Source organism: Coregonus lavaretus, assembly GCF_964263955.1.
Source record: "Coregonus lavaretus genome assembly, chromosome: 11".
In the NCBI taxonomy this organism is placed as follows: Eukaryota; Metazoa; Chordata; class Actinopteri; order Salmoniformes; family Salmonidae; genus Coregonus; species Coregonus lavaretus.
Window position 1 is genome coordinate 8,145,181 of NC_139998.1, and position 6,000 is coordinate 8,151,180.

Sequence of the window (6,000 nt, forward strand, 5' to 3'; positions counted from 1 at the left end):
CTGAAGGCACTTTAATAAATGCAGAAAATCGCCAATCAAAAGATCTGTTCTACCACAGCGACCATGTTATTTTTGTTCAGACATATAAAGTTTGTATGTGAAAACTATTTCTAAGACACATACATTCAGTTGTTCCGAACTTCACTTGAGCTAAAGAGGGCGGCTCACTCGGCTGGTTCTAGCACGTGCGCAGATCAAATAAACTGCTGGAACGACAATTAAGGTGTTTACATGTCCTAATAATTCGAAAGATTGCTCAGAAATCCAGATGTTTAAATCGGCGTATGCTTACTTCGATTTTGACCTTACATCGATTAAGGTAAGCAGAGTACGGTGTTTACGTGACTATTGCATTATCTGACTACTGACATAATCAGTTTAATATCAAATTATTTCTGTGCATGTAAACATACTCAGTGTAGCCTACCCTTCATCTCTAACTGGTACAGCCAGGAGAGCCTGGTTCCTCTCTAGGTCTTCCTTCTAGAAATTTGTTGGGGTCTATGTTACTGTAAAAGCACTTTGTGACAACTGCTGATTCCAAAAGGGTTTATAAATTTGATTGACTGATTGATTGATTCAATGGGACTGCATAGGTCATAGGACAACATTGCAAGTGAAAGTGACCACAGTGTGTTGACACTACAAGGACACTGTCTTTCATCACACATCCCAAAAAGCATCTGCCACATGACGGTCCCCAAGGCAGGGAGTGGAAGGGTGGTGTAGCAACGAATCCTTCTAGAGACCCTGAGCTAATGACATTGCATTGATGTGTGTAAACACATAGTAATTCCAAAGCAGATATTGAGTTAAAGATGCAGTCTCTAACCTATGTATCATTTCATCCAGTAGTTTTGAAATTGGTGCTCACAAGCCAAAACGGGTCCCTGTTTTTTGATTACTATGTCATCCATTTCATGTGATATGTTACAAATTTAGCAATTTATATGATATCACCCTAGACTCAATACAATTTGCATGCCGCCCCAACAGTTCCATGGATGACGCAATCGCCATCGCACTGCACACTGCCCTATCCCATCTTGACAAGAGGAATACCTATGTAAGAATGCTGTTTATCGACTACAGCTCAGCCTTCAACACCATAGTGCCCTCCAAGCTCATCACTAAGCTCAGTGCCCTGGGTCCTAACCCCGCCCTGTGCAACTGGGTCCTGGACTTCTTGAAGGGCCGACCCCAGGTGGTGAAGGTAGGCAACAACACCTCCGCTACGCTGATCCTCAACACGGGGACTCCACAAGGGTGCGTGCTCAGCCCCCTCCTGTACTGCCTGTTGACCCATCACTGCGTGGCCACGCGTGTCTCCAACTCAATCATCAAGTTTGCAGATGACACAAAAGTGGTAGGCCTGATTACCAACAATGACGAGACAGCCTACAGGGAGGAGGAGAGGGACTTCAGGAGACAGCAGAAGGAGCACGCCCCCATCCACATCAACGGGGCTGCAGTGGAGAGGATGAAAAGCTTCACTGAGCAAGAGTGTGGTGAAGAAGGTGCAACAGCGCTTCTTTAACCTCAGGAGACTGAGGAAATTCCGTTTGGCCCCTAAGAACCTCACGAACTTCTACAGATGCACGATTGAGAGCATCCTGTCGGGCTGTATCACTGCCTGGTACGGCAACTGCACCGTCCGCAACCGCTGGGCTCTCAAGAGGGTGGTGCGGTCAGCCCAACGCATCACCGGGGGCACACCGGCTGCCCTCCAGGACATCTACAGCACCCGGTGTCACAGAAAGGCCAAGAAGATCATCAAGGACCTCAGCCTCAGACATTCTCCCAATCCTCTTCTGGATCATCCAAATGCACTCTAGCAAACTTCAGACGGGCCTGGACATGTACTGGCTTAAGCAGGGGGACACGTCTGGCACTGCAGGATTTGAGTCCCTGGCGGCGTAGTGTGTTACTGATGGTAGGCTTTGTTACTTTGGTCCCAGCTCTCTGCAGGTCATTCACTAGGTCCCCCCGTGTGGTTCTGGGGTTTTTGCTCACCGTTCTTGTGATCATTTTGACCCCACGGGGTGAGATCTGGCATGGAGCCCCAGTTCAAGGGAGATTATCAGTGGTCTTGAATGTCTTCCATTTCCTAATAATTGCTCCCACAGTTGATTTCTTCAAACCAAGCTGCTTACCTATTGCAGATTCAGTCTTCCCAGCCTGGTGCAGGTCTACAATTTCGTTTCTGGTGTCCTTTGACAGCTCTTTGGTCTTGGCCATAGTGGAGTTTGGAGTGTGACTGTTTGAGGTTGTGGACAGGTGTCTTTTATACTGATAACAAGTTCAAACAGGTGCCATTAATACAGGTAACGAGTGGAGGGCAGAGGAGCCTCTTAAAGAAGAAGTTACAGGTCTGTGAGAGCCAGAAATCTTGCTTGTTTGTAGGTGACCAAATACTTATTTTCCACCATAATTTGCAAATAAATTCATTAAAAATCCTACAATGTGATTTTCTGGATTAGTTGTCTGTCATAGTTGAAGTGCACCTATGATGAAAATTACAGGCCTCTCTCATCTTTTTAAGTGGGAGAACTTGCACAATTGGTGGCTGACTAAATACTTGTTTTCCCCACTGTACATAGTCATTGAACACTGGTCACTTTAATAATGTTTACATACTGTTTTACCCACTTCATATGTATATAATGTATTCTAGGGGTTTGCATTTTACTGTATTTTACTGTAATTGCATGGGATTGGTGCAAGCAGGTTGGCTACCAGGTAATGTGTTTACATATTACAGCATATGAAATATACACTGAGTGTACAAAACATTAAGAACAAGCTCTGATCCCTAATTGTGGTCACTTGTTAAATCCACTTTAAACAGTGTAGATGAAGGGGAGGAGACAGGTTAAAGAAGGATTTTTAAACCTTGAGACAATTGAGACATGGATTGTGTATGTGTGCCATTCAGAGGGTGAATGGGCAAGACAAAATATTTAAGTGTCTTTGAACGGGGTATGGTGGTAGATGCCAGGCGGTTTGCAACGCTGCTGGGTTTTTCACACTCAATAGTTTCCTGTGTGTATCAAGAATGGTCCACCACCCAAAGGACATCTAGCCAACTTGACACAGCTGTGGGAAGCATTGGAGTCAACATGGGCCAGTATCCCTGTGGAACGCTTTCGACACCTTGTAGAGTCCATGCCTCGACAAATTGCAATCAATATTAGGAAGTTGTTCCTACTGTTTTGTACACTCAGTGTATATGAATATTTGGTCTTTAATATCACTTGCACTTCTAGAGGCCTTAACAAAGGCTTCCAAACCTGCAGTGACTACAGGGCAAAACAGACCAAGGACATGGCAAATACTCAACTATTAAAGGTGTGAGGCCTGCTGCCCCTTCAATATGTCCCCTATACATATTTAGTTGTTGGGACACTACTACCACATATCAGTTCAATTGCTTCAGTGTTCTCACTCACGGGTGCAACAAATGTAGCCTCTTACAAGGCACGCCTCAAAATATGCTAATGAGCCAGAAACAACAATACCATGCACTCACTAGTGGTCAAAAGGTTTTTGGAACTCCAAAAACACGGTAGGTTACTGTATTCTGTGGGGTGGAATTACAGTACCATTTGAAATACAGTAGTTCTTTACATAAATGTATACTGTTAAACCAATGTTTAATTGGAATTTAAGGTATCATTTACCAGTTACGCCTAAAATCACCTATTAGTTTTATTGTATAATACCGTAAAAACAACCAGATCTTTTAACAGTGTACCCAGCAGCTGCTGAAAATATTATTCCACTTCACTGCCGCTTCAAGAGGATCTTTACTAAAATGGTCTGAGCTTCATGCGTCTCACCCGACAGCATGAGGTTGGCCCCTGAAACTGAACATTTGAGTCTACTGTATACATAAGCTATTACTGTAAATCAATACATGGATGGGCAACTTTGATGCGGATGGGGGCCACCAAAAATCTGAATTTATCACGAGGGGCCGCAGTTGCTCATATCCACATCGATACCCACCCCTGTCCCCCATTGATAGCAAAACAAAATTGTGGCCCCACTCTTGACAGTCGAGATACATTTTTTTTTTTTACATTTTAGAGTTAATTTCATGCAATTCTACACATTTTGCCAAAGGGTGGAGAGAAATGTTTGCAGTTTAACTATGATGCCTGCGTGAGACTGACTAACAAAATAATTTGACCAAGATAACAAGTTTAGATAGCTGGCCACTAAACTAACTTAGCAACCTAAAAAATGTTAGCTGACCTGGGCTAATTAACTGACTATCAGTGACTGACTAAACAAAAGAAGGACTGCTGATCCACAACCAAGTTTCGAAATTGCACCTTGTGTATTCTACTATTCTAACTTGCAACAGTAAGTTGAGACCCCACTGAGTTTTTTTTAAAATATATATCCGAGGGCCCATCCCTGAAATGCAGTATGTTAAAGTTATTTTTACAAGAGGCTACCAATTACAGTTAATAATAGTATTTTTCAGCATTTTACCCATAATGCAATGCAAGTTACAGCATTAATTCTGTTAAAACCTATAAGTTATTTTACTGTACGTTCTACAGTGTTTTACTGTTGAAATTACAGAAAAGTCTTAAAGTGTGTAATAACTGAACACGCAATGCATGCAGCATTGACAATATAACCTTCTGACAGCCTTGCACTGTGCACACCGACCTGACTGACAAAGACAGGTGAGGGTTTTGCGACACGGAGTCCTCCTCTCTCACAACATGTTCGTCATACTTCTGGATTAGTTTGTACACCTGACACCATAGAATCGGAATTGGCTTCCACTCCTCGAGCTCGACTGTCACTAAATCATATCCAGACAATAGGAAAGGTAAATGTGGATGTTTTGGTCGCCCTGCCTATCAGGCATTGCTTTAGCCCGAAACAATTAGCTCTGTGTCAGTCCTTTGTAGCTCCTTATTTTAAACTGTCAATGGGATTCCCTAATGTTTGTATGTCATATACTCACATTTTGTACGGATACATACTGAAGCCTAGTTTCATGTCTGTGTCTGTCCAACAAAACTTTTTTAACGCTTGCTCAGACTCAAACATATAACGATTATCTCCTGCTCTCTGCTTGAATTCACTTTCATCTTGCCGAGTCCGATCGTGCAAAGCGCTGCAGGTAAACCAGCTCTCTTTACAGTTCAAGTTAAAGATGCAAGAGACCAAAGTAAATAATAAATTCACAGCATTTTATATCACAATCATAGTTAAAACATTGTATTAATTAACAAAACAATCGAAAAATAGATACACATATGGTTGTATGTTTATTACATCGTTATTAGCATGCAGATTAAATGGTGTTATTGTCCTGCGTCAGAAATTGAGTTGGCATGTATCATTTGGAAATATGCATTTAAACACAAAAAAATAATAGTTTGCTGTGACAATGACTTAGGCTAGCCTAGTCATTGTTTCAACATCCCCACATAGACATACCAACAGAAAAATATGATACAGAGATGTATCAGCAACATTTTACCTGCAATGGATGAAATAAAAAGCCTAAGGATGTCCTGTCCAACCTGCTGAGAAGGTTTACAGGGAACTTAAATCCATAACGACCAGCAAGCAGTCAGCCTCTCCTCGTTGTTCCGAGGACAGTCAGTGCGCACGCTGAGCTCTTGTCAACCCTCCTTCCTCGAGTCGCGCGAAAAGTGTGAGACAGTGGAACATGCATGAACATCTATATCTGAGGCAGTCCCTCTGTTCCCCTGTGCCGTTGACGTATCAACCCAATTTCTAATGGCGTAGAGTAAACCTAATTTAATTTAGGAGCCAAACATGCCCAACTCAATAATTGAATTTGCCAATATATTTACGCAGGCAATATATTTAGGCTATATTGAATAAACCATCTGGGGTTTGATCCATCTGCATGAGAATACTTCATTTGATTGTGCTTGTGAGCATTATTCTGTTCCACAAATACCATAACTAACCACAATGTAAAAATGAGGTGCTTTGAAACTT

The 6,000-nt window shown here is 42.3% G+C and overlaps 1 protein-coding gene across 1 annotated transcript in view; it reads right to left on the bottom strand.

The window, feature by feature from the left end:
• Positions 1-5,656, bottom strand: part of LOC311137386 (anoctamin-1-like) — a 69,435-nt gene extending 63,779 nt beyond the window's left edge. Inside the window, exon 1 of the mRNA XM_084171847.1 lies at positions 5,510-5,656. The gene's annotated coding sequence lies outside the window, so the exon portion shown is untranslated. The remainder of the gene's footprint in view (positions 1-5,509) is intronic.
• Between the last annotated feature and the right edge of the window lie 344 nt (positions 5,657-6,000).